The sequence below is a fragment of the Athene noctua genome, chromosome 2 (assembly GCF_965140245.1).
Source record: "Athene noctua chromosome 2, bAthNoc1.hap1.1, whole genome shotgun sequence".
Classification (NCBI taxonomy): Eukaryota; Metazoa; Chordata; class Aves; order Strigiformes; family Strigidae; genus Athene; species Athene noctua.
This window is the reverse complement of record NC_134038.1, coordinates 73,207,922-73,219,281: the sequence shown is the minus strand read 5'-3', so window position 1 is coordinate 73,219,281 and position 11,360 is coordinate 73,207,922. Positions and strand designations below refer to the sequence as shown.

The 11,360-nt window shown below is 44.1% G+C and overlaps 1 long non-coding RNA gene across 1 annotated transcript; it reads right to left on the bottom strand.

The window, feature by feature from the left end:
- Positions 1 to 7,044: 7,044 nt before the first annotated feature.
- On the bottom strand, positions 7,045 to 10,799 carry LOC141956937 (uncharacterized). Its single transcript, XR_012633032.1, has 4 exons — positions 10,537 to 10,799; positions 10,033 to 10,196; positions 9,386 to 9,569; positions 7,045 to 7,503 (listed from the first exon to the last, which is right to left on the bottom strand). It is a non-coding gene; the product is annotated as an uncharacterized LOC141956937 (long non-coding RNA).
- Between the last annotated feature and the right edge of the window lie 561 nt (positions 10,800 to 11,360).

Here is an 11,360-nt window from a genome sequence, read left to right as displayed (position 1 = left end):
CTGACTGGCAGCTCTCCAGCCACTCCTCCCCAAGCCTGTAGCGCTGCTGGGGGTTGTTGTGGCCCAAGTGCAGCCCCCGGCATTTGCCCTTATGGAAACTCTTCCAGTTGGCCTCAGCCCATGGCTCCAGCCTGTCCAGGTCTCTCTGCAGAGCCTCCCTACCCTCGAGCAGATCAACACTCCCACCCAACTGGGTGTCATCTGCAAACTGACTGAGGGTGCACTCAATCCCCTTGTCTAGATCATCAGTAAAGATGTTAAACAGGAGTGGCCCCAAAACCGAGCCCTGGGGGACACCACTCGTGACCGGCCGTCAACTGGATTTAACTCTGTTCACCACAACTCTTTGGGCCTGGTCGTCCAGCCAGTTTTTTACCTTGTGAAAGTGTGCGATTATCCAAGCCTCAAACAGCCATTTTTGCCAGGAGAATGCTGTGGGAAACGGTGTAAAAAGCCTTGCTAAGTCAAGGTAAATTACATCCACAGCCTTTCCCTCATCCAATAAGCAGGTAGCCCTGCCATAGAAGGAGATCAGGCTTGTCAGGCAGAACTTGCCTTTCATAAACCCATGCTGACTGGGCCTGAGCATCTGGCTGTCCTGCACGTGGTGTATGATGGTACTCAGGATGAGCTGCTCCATCAGCTTCCCGGGCACCGAAGTCAAGCTGACAGACCTGTAATTTCCCGGATCATCCTTCCAACCCTTCTTATACATGGGCATCACATTGGCCGATTTTCAATCTGTTGGGACCTCCCTGGTCAGCCAGGACTGCTGGAAAATGATGGAAAGCGGCTTGCTGAGCACCCCAGCCAGCTCCTTCAGCACCCTTGGGTGTATCCAATCTGGTCCCATAGACTTGTGTATGTCTATGTGATGCAGCAGGTCACTGACTCTCTCCTGGATTGCAGGGGAGTCATTCTCCCAGTGTCTGTCTTCTGGCTGAGGGGGCTGGATCCCTCAATACAACTAGTCTTTCTATTAAAGATGTCACAGCTCACATCAGTATCAGGACCAGGCAAGCCTAGTAATGCAGGGCATCGGATGAGTGGGTACAAACCCAGCCCAGGGGTCCCAGAGAGCTAGCACACAACTAGGCAACTATTTCTGCTAACTGAGCACACACTAGACTTGAGCCATATTTTCAGCATCAGCTCTGGACACATAGCCCAAACACTGGATGTGGGTGGTGGGGGTTTACTTGCTTGTGTGTGCCTGGCCCCATTCAACACCTGCCCTCATCCTCCCATCCCTGCATCCACACCGCTAAGTCAAGAGCAGCTGAGTCCACATACAAGACTTTTCTCTCTCTGTGTCTGACTGCCTCCTCACATCCGTTATTACTTCCCTACTCCAGGAAAGAAATGAGCTCCTTGCCTCCCAGAGCCAGCAGAATTCATTTACCCCCTTCCCAGCAGGGCCAGTGCCTGCTAACAGCACGAGATGTTTCTCACGAGCATTGCCAGCCAGCTCCATGCTGCTTTAAATGAAACACTTCCATTAATGCTACAGGTGGGCTCCAGCTACAAATTTAGTCTCTGGATCTGAACGTGACTCAAATTTGAGAGCAGCTTGTTACAAAGATGGACCCAAGCTAATGTGTCTTTCACTCAACTGGACACAAATCCCTTCCTCTCTACTTAAGGGTGAGGAAAGGCCTTTACAAGCAGGGAAGCCAAGTCATTACAGCACGACCGCTCTGCAGTCAGACCCAGGAATCTCACTAGCTCACTGTTGCTGAGGACTTTAGTATTCAGTAAAGGTCTCTAAAGAGTACATACAGACCCTTACCTTGGCATAATTCAAGCAGGAGGTAACCTGGGGCAGCAGTCCGATGAAGGCTGTAAAAACACTGCCTTAAGCTCAGTCAGTACCAGGTCTCTGCTCTTCCAGTTCCTTGAGGATGGCACAATTGAATCCTGTGAGAGTATATCTGTTAGGTCCCCTCCTCCCTGCTTGGCCCCAGCAATGGTTTGTCATGGTGCTCAGCCAAAACTTACATACCTCCAGCCCTGCTGGCTAGCAGGGAGGAGCGAGGATGATCAGCCCTTTCAGCTGGCAGGAGAGCCCACAGAGCAGAGCAGCAGGTGAGAGGGCAGGGGACGAGGGCTGGAGACTGGATGAGCTCCGCCTCACCACACTTCTCATCCATCTGCCTCCACATCCCAGGGGATGCACAGCCAGGACTGCCATGGGGGAAAGCCAAGGCCCAACTCACCCCCTTGATCTCCCTCCACCACCAGAAGCCACAGGCAAACAACATCCAGGGGCTGGGCACACAAAGGTGTTGGAGAGGTTCTTCTTCCTCAGGTTGCTCTTAGCCTGGATCAGAATGAGAAGGAGGTCCGAGTCCAGGAGGGAAACTGAGCAAGTAGATGTTTCTCTCAGGTGAGGTACTAATAACAAGGATGCAGGCAAGAAAAGGCATTTCTACGGGCTGGAAAGAAATTAATAACCTGGTTTACTGGTCAGACACAGAAGTGGTCAGCTCCAGGAAACAGCACCATTTTGTGTGTTTCTGGCACAAACCACAAATCATGACAGAAGTAAGAAAGCAAACAAAGTCAGCTTTTTAGCCAGACACTGAAGCAAATAAATCAGCATAATGTTTCAAATTCACCTCATGCAGGCGTAAATTCACTCTAAGAACAGGGTTAGATGATTCCCAACTCACAACTGTTCCTCTTCAAATAATTAACTGAGTTTATTCAATGGATTTTCTATGAAAGACTTAGAGGTATAAAGTCTTTGGAGTAAGGAACACAGTTAAATTTGCAAAGCAAATCCACAGAGCTATAATAAGCTTTTATTAATGCAAACAAATCATTCGTCACTCTCCCCCCAGATCTCACAAGATACAAACTAAAGAAATGGCACACGACAAGGCAGGTCACCTCCCTGGAATTTTATTGGTGTGTACTGAGCACTGCTGACTGATAACTTCAAGCCCTTATGCCAGTTATTAGCCATCAATCTTATTCCAGTTAGCAGCTCTCCTCTGGCACCAGCACCGTGGCTCTCCATCCCCAAGCTGCAGCTCTCCTCTCCTGTGACCTGAAATGAGAGGGGCTAGGACCTTAAATCAGCATCTCCCTGTTTTTCTCACTGGCATCAAATCTTACTCTATCATTCACTTCATCATGTCACTTAAAGAGGCTGCAGAGATTTGCATTAGCCAATGCAAAAATGTAGAGAGAAAGAGGTTAAGACAGGTAGTCCGCGATGACAGTTACACTGTGTCTCTGTATTCAAGGGCAGGAGGAAACCACTGTAGGCTGCATGTAGATCAAATATTTGTTAATATTACAATATTTTCAATCTCCTGCTTCTCCCTTAAAAGCATCGGAGACCCCTTTGCTCCCCTCCCATGCTGGCCCCTAGGAGCACTATGAAGTGAAATTGAAGATGTCTGGATGACCCCAAACCTGGCTTCAGGTCTGCCAGACTAGAGGAGGGGACCTGGAGTCCAGATTCACAGCTTTTGAGGAGAGCAACATTACCAGCACTGTTCTGGGCACTCAGGGGTAAATTTTCCTCATTTTCTCCTCCTGCTGGAATTGATATAATTTCCTCGAAGACTAAAACATTCAATGAGCCAGATCAGTTGTCATCTGGTGAGGGCACTCAGCTCAGAGGAGAAACCCTTATGTTCCAGACTTTGTTCCAATAAACATTAAACTGCTTTATAGATTCTGGAAACCATTAACGGAAGAGATAGCATTTCTCCATCCCAGGATACTGCCTGATTCATGGTGCTTGCTAGGGGAGTTTCCAGGGACACAAGGATACAAATGACCTCCCATGGAACATGCGGTTAAACTACGTTCTCCAAGTGCTCCAACCACCATAGCAGGTGACTTCACATTCAGTTATATGGGTTAAGAGGCAACCATAATCCACAATAACCCGTGAGATGTGCCTAAACCCACCCTTTGCTGCATTTGTCTTGATTTTGCCAAGGGATGCTCAGAATAGAAATAAAATTAAATTATTTGAGTAGAGCAATCCTTTTCTTCCAATCTACAATAAACAGTTTTCAGTTCAACAGGAGTATAATAAACATTGTCATTCTGGATTGGATCAAACTGGTTTTTACTTTCTCCCTACCCCACTACAAACTAAAAGCTTCACTGTTCGCTCAGGAGAGGGAATGTCTCCTGCAGAGGCATCATCCTCACCAGCTTTTGTTAAGATGTTGCATGAAATACAGTGTATTATGGATGCTTAAGCAAACCAGACAAGATTTCTCAACAAAAGAGACAGAAAAATGTTTTTTGATGAAACTGAAGATATTTTCACAAGAACACGTTAACTTCAAATAAGATTGAGAGGAAACTTGATTGTGGTAGCGTGCAGTTCCAACTACCTTAGTTTATTTAGATCCTATTTAAATATATCATTTTGGCTTCATCAGATTATTGGACTACATTCTGCCTGCTGTCATATTTTAAACTGTATATATCTATTTTATAAAATATTATGCAATTTAATATTCTGGCATTACCAAAAAAAAGGGGAAAAAATACTAATGAAGCAACGTGAGATGATCAGCATTCATGAGTATTTCCAAACTGTGTTTTTTTTCATTTACATTCCACAGAAATAGCTTTCTACTTTTCTCTCCAATTTGAAACAGAAGAAATTCTGAACTATATCCCAAGGGATAGGATTGCTATAATCCATAATGCTCTAATAGGAACTAGCACTAATGCTCTTCACGTTGCGGATTATGATATGCTCTAACTGCTGGGATGACAGGGAACGCTCTCAGGGCAGACCAATGTGGACAAGGCAGAGCGCTGTGCAAATGCAGATTTGTGACCTCTGACAAGAAGAATGTGCCACTGGGAGGTTGGAAATCGTCTCCCATGAACTCTCTTGCCGGCTGCTGGGCCCGCAGCTAAGTGCAGCCTCACACTCCCATATCAGGCTTCCTACACCCCACAGGAGTGACACTGGCAAGCAGCTCTCCCCACTGCTGACTCTCCTGCATAAGTGGAAGCTCATACTGTTCATATCAAAGAGGAAACCTCACTGTAAGGCTTATTTTAAAAAGGAACCATATGATGAGGCAATCTTCTGGTTGCTATTTCATCATCCTCCAATAAATGACAAAACCCAACAAGCTTCAACAAATTCAAGAGCAGCCTTGATTCTAGACCCTTTTACCAAACCTTGCTGTGCATTTGTACTTTCTGTTTTCCCAAAAAGCTAGGACCCTGTGCTATGGCATCACTGAATGAAGCCTAAATGCCTTGCTTCTTAAAATACATTAGCCGCTTGTCCAGCCCTTGGCCTCCAGCAGAGGTTCCTCCTGAAGGCCAGCCTGGCATCTGCCTTCAGTCACCAGGAGCTCCCTGATCCCATTTTTGAAAAAAATCCACTGCTATGTTGACATGTGAAGGCGCATCCCCGATTTGACATGATTTTCAGATAAAGCACAGGAATAGGTGCTCAGTCAGCCTCCCCACCCCAAATAAGATGCAGAGCATTTGTGCAGACAGGGGAAACCCAGCTCTCAGGCCACTTAATCTGCAGAGAAGACCCACAGTTTACAGAGGGACTCTGGAGCATCTGTCTCCTCTCAGCCAGCTGCAACCAAGAACAACTCCTGCCCAGCCGCACCTTGATTTCAAAGCAGATGTTATTATAATAAGAAATCCACCACAATTGATTATGTGTCAGGACTGGAGGTACGGCAGGAGGGTGGCTTGCTCTGCTTTGCTTTTTTTCCTAACAGACTCCATATCTAAAATGATCTGCAAGTGGCAATTATAATGACAATGTACATAGAGAATAATAATACATACCATTTTCTATGCCCAGTGCTGAGATATGAACTGAGAATGCAGCTGCATTTGCCTCAAATTTATATTGTTTTCAACTTCCTCTTGACTCTGATGCAGCTTGTGAAAACTCATAGCCAAGCACATGAGTTGATGCTCAGAAGGTTGGGATAGACTCTGGGAAAGGTGATAGTGTGCAGTTGAGAGATCTGGCAGAGTAAAAAGAGGTCTAAATAGGGAAAAAAAGAAAAAAAAAAAAGGGGGGGGGGAAGAATGGCTAAGAAAGAAAAACTTCCTCATTTTAAGTAGCCACCAAACACAGCAAGAAGAAAACAATCAAATGTGAGAAGGGATTTGTGGAGAGTTCGGAGTTTTAAAAAATTCACGGAGAAGAAAATCACTCTAATTTTATAAGGTGAGAGTGAGACAGGGATTACTCTTCACCTAACCTGGAAAAGTGGTAGGCAAAACGCTTCCAGTTTCGTCTAAAAATGAATTTTATGACCCATTTACATTTTCATTATTTATGGAGTTTTTCTGATAAACCCTCCTGCTGGGAAGGAGATGACCACATTCCACATCTGTTTACCTTTGTTTACAGCTGGGAACACAGCCATGGATTTGTTCTGCTTCATCGAGAAGGCAGACTGATTTGATTACTGCTTTCTAACATACAAAAAGGTTGTTGCTAAGAGTCTCACTTAGGAGAGAAATGACAGAAAGCTGGTTTTAGCAAGTTATGGGAAAGGTGGGGATGAGAAAGCTAAAGGCTAAGATGACACCCTCTGGTCTCCAGAATCCCACCACTGAGCTTGGTCAGCCAAGGTGAGACCAGGGCCCTGTTGCTCTGAGCAAGACTCCAGGTCCCATCACTGCAAAAAATTTGCCCTGATTTCAGCAGAGACAATACCTGCATACATCACTCCACTCTCTCTGTGGTGCCTGTGGGGATGATTCAGGGGTATGGAGGCAGGTGAGGTATATCTGAAAAAGCTATGGGCAAGACTCTCCAGCACAGAGAGTCCCCTTCAGACCTGGCACAGGCAGGTGTAGGCAACCTCTGATGGGAGGCCTTTCAGCTTGTCCTTGTCCTTAAATACAACTCTCTTCTCTAAATTATTCAGTCAGTCACATGTCCTTGTTCACTCAGGCCAGCTTCTGTCATCCCGATTTGTGTGAGGTGGTTTCTGTTCCTGAAGGAAGCCCAGTGGCACACCCAGGAATGACCCCAAACCAGAGCTGTGAAATTACACTGGGATTTCTTTAGCTTTAAGAAAAGTATATAGGCTTTCCTAAAATGTCTGGGAAACAATGCAGCCTTTCCGGTGAAGGCTTCTTTGAATAATCAGGAGAGAGAAGAGAAATTTTAAACACTCCCAGTTCAGCTATCATCTGCTACACTCTTACACTGCCAGGACAAGCAGTAGATCAAAACCTGCTAGAGGATTTCTGACAAACTGACAGAACTTTTCATAAAAGCTCCTGATTACACTGAGGAGCAAAGGCACTGATCCGCATCTCGCAGCTGGGGTTGACTGATTCTGCTCTGCTCCCTCTCCTCCTTGCCCTACCCACCTTTCACTCAGCCGTGGTTTTACTGCAGACCCCTGTGAAGGTCATGCATGTAATAGCAACTTACCTGAGGGTGAAATGATGCACTGGGATAGGGCAGGTTACCACCAGACTGGAGCGATTCAGAAACATCAAAGCTTGGTTCAGCTGTAATGGCATTTTTTCTGATGACCAGGTGGCTATGGCTAATTTGTTTTGCTTTTGTTTATCTTTGCACAATATGAGACTAATTTTATGTAGATCACAGTAGCAAGCAGTTTTTCCATAAAGAATGGGATATTTACAAGTCAAACATAATGATGCACTAGAGAAGACAGAGGCCTTGAGAGGTGGAGACACAGGAGGTGATGCAGAGGAGCGCAGACATGGGGTGTTAATGTGAGGGGCACAGGCTGGCCCTGGAGACTCCACAGCTATAAAACAACTCACCAATGGTGGGTTAAAGAAGTGGAGATCTGGAGCTGGACAAAACTGGTTCTAGGGTTAAGGAAGAGAACAAAGGCACAGTATCTAACATACATAAAAGGCAGCATAAATAGTAAATGTCAATGTAAGGTGGAGCTGCAGACAATGAGAAAAGAGCAAGGTCCAAAAGGGTATTAGAGTCAAATGGCAAATCAAGTTTTGGGGAGAGAAAGAAGGAAGGAAAGAGGAGTGAGGAAGAAGAAACCATCAGCACCATGTTCCTCCCAGTGAAGGACTCCAGATGCCAATGAGTGTCCCTGACACCCCTCTACCATAACCAGACTGGAGCTATCAACACTGGGCTCAGAGGGCAGTCGAAAACTAAGCATAACACCAAGAAAAAGGTGTAGAAATTAAGAAGGTATGTAAACAAAAACTTTAACCATATTATTATTATTAATGCTTTGTCTGTATAGAAGTATTCTTTCTTTTTCTGTAAACAGATCAGCACTAATAATAATTCTTGCATTAGACTGTTCAGTTTTCAGTTGCCTTTATCTATGAAGTGTGATTGATTTTCATCCACAAAAATGGTTTGAGTGTAACAAGAGGGAGAGAGAATCACATCCTAGATGGTCCTCACAGGAATGGAAGGTAGCTGAGAAAGACAGCCCTGCCAAGCCCAAACACCAAAAACATCCTGCACAGCACTTCACTGGCAGCTTGAGCTTTAGAAAGCTGTAGTGTGAAGAGTGAAAGAGAAACAAGCAAAAAGAAGTCTTGCATTCAGAGTAACAGCTGCAGCGATTACAGTAGAAGCGTACCTGTGGGCATGCCTTGGCACCACGTAACTAGCGCTGGGCAAACAATGTTTTGTTTCTTTCATGATTTACATAATCAAAACTTGGTGTCCAAATACTATGTAAGTTAAAAACATTGAAACTTTTCTGGAAAAAAAAAATGTCTTCAAACATTGAAAAATTCTCAAATTTTGCCAAGTCTGACCCAAATTCACAAAGCAGCTTTGGCTGAACTGAGCCAAAAAATTGAAAAGAAATACTGAAAAAAACTCAAATTTTAGCCAAAGCCAAGGATAAGACAACTGTTGTGATATCAGGCAAGAGTTTAAAAATCTACAGGGCTTTGTCTGGAGATTTGGAATTGAGAGGGGAGTTGTAGGAGCTTTTTTGTTTGTTCAGAGAAAGCGAACATTTTTTTTAAAAAAAGAAAAACAGCTAGGTGATGAATTGCTCATGAGTTTCTCTAGGACATTTACTATCCTAGAGTCTTATACAGGCTGCTCTGAACACTAAATGTCGGCATGAATTCAAGGGGAGAATGGATGAAAAATCATTATTAAATACACAAAATTAAATCCATGGTCTAATATATACATTATGAAAGACACAGCAAACATATCTGGCCCTACAACAAAAAAAGGTTGGAGAGTTTTTGGGAGAAAATACCACATATACTTGTCCTTCACCATTGCCTAGTGATCCACCTGAGGCCATTGTCAGAGGTCATGGCAGGAGATGGGGCTCCTTGCACCTTTGGCCTGACCCAGGACATCGACCCTTACATTGTATGCAACATCTTGAGCAGATTGGAAAGAACTGTTTACCTTATCTCACTGAGATGAGGGGAGAGAAGTAAGGTCAGACAACAAATCTGTGGTAAACTGGGATTACAAATGTCCTGTCCAAAGCCTACCCAAGGACCAAGGTTATGCATCCTCTCTCCGTGAAGCACACAAATGCCAGGAAAGGACAGTTTCCAGAAACATGCATCTCAGGAGGCACCGAAATCTGTAATGAGAGTGAGCCAAGCATCACTCTTAGAGCAATCCCACTGCAGTTTGTTTGCTCAAAGGTATTTACCGCCAGCCCCACGTCTTTGCACACCAGTTGCTGCTGCTCCTTCAGGCAGCTAGTCACTTGTCTGCTCTCCAAATACTATTTATTACTGACTCGTTCCCAAGGTGATTCAATTAAGAAGTCAGAGAAGCAACCACATTGCTCACAAGGCAGTAAAGAATTTTTTTTTACGGTATAGTTTGTCATGTGTTCTTCTCTCCTGTATGTAAAGGGAATAATAGGATGCAGTAAACTGCACTAGGCAATAAACATCTGTTACAATTATTTAAATGCCTCAGACTGACTTCATTGTTTAATTGCCTGCAAAGAAAGCCATTTAATGCCCTTATATATTTTTTCCACTGCCAGAAACACTATCCTTTAAACATAAGATACAACATTTTAAAACACAAACATTTCTTATGATCCTGCATTATAACTGCCATGCTGTAAAATATATCCTGGCTTCAGGTTTCCTGTATTCAGCATCACTCCCTCCTACAGATGCACACAACTCCACGGCCTCGAAAAGTACTGTAGTGTGGTGGTCAGCACTGCTTTCTCATCGTCCCTTTTTCCCTGAAAGAGAAAGAAAGAGAAACCACATATCACTGTAAAAAAACCCACAGCTGGTCAAAGGCAATGCATACAGAAAAAACTCCACAAAATAAACAAAAACCCTAATTCAAGTGGGATTAAATGGAAGAATCCAGGAGCATTTGAGGCAAAGCAAAAAAAAAAAAAAAAAAAACAAAACCAAAAAGCCCCAACGCCATCGCTAAGTGCTAACTCGCTAGGTTTAATTCTCAACAAACATGCTTCACTGAAATCCCTGGGTATCACGGAGGCTTCAAAAGCTGGGGAGAGAGCAGGGATGGCAACCAATGCATCAGCTATGACGCTGCCAGCTGTCATTTACATTGCAGCCTGCTTGAGGAGCTGTGCAGGTCCAAGGGCAGGGAGGGGACCCTCAAAAGCCAGGTCACAGGTGTTCGATAAACCTGCAGCAAACCCATGACACTGGCCCATGTGTGTTGTCCTAGAGAGCACAGAGGTGACAACAAGAAAAATGGGGGTAGAGAGGAGATTAGTTAGGAAGAGAAAGGCATGATTCTGTTTAGTCAGCCACGTCTGTTTTAAAGTAAGATGTATGTTTTTAAAGACATCTTAAGCTCATGTTATGGAAGTTATTACCATGCCATTACATACACAACTCCATCTGAAAAGCTACCTATTAAAGCAGAAACCCAGTGACTAAGAAATATCGGAGCTAAAACCACCCACACAGCTTCCTTACTTCAGCTTCAAGTTAAAATACAGCCTTTATTTACATGATTGTAGACTATATTTTTATACAAAACCCCTGTCTTCCTCAGTGAGTGGCTAAATATTTCTATTTATTTTTACCCTGCTATTATAATATGCATCCCTTTATCCTTATTTACTTCACATCACCCAAATTGTGTCTCAAACAAAACTGGTGTTTTCCTCCCAGCTGTTCTTACTGCAGCATCTTATACTCCACAAACACCGAGGATTCCTTACAGTTTGGTTAAAATACCTAGGAAAACTTTCCTCATTTTACCAACAGAGGACCAAGAGATGGAGAAACTTAAGGATAGGACTATCAAAAGCATCTGAAAATTTTGAATAACAAGGCTGAGACCCTCATTTTCCAGAGTACTGAGCTTTCTTATAACTCATCATCTAGACAAAGCTCCCACCAACTGCCTCTGCAGTTAG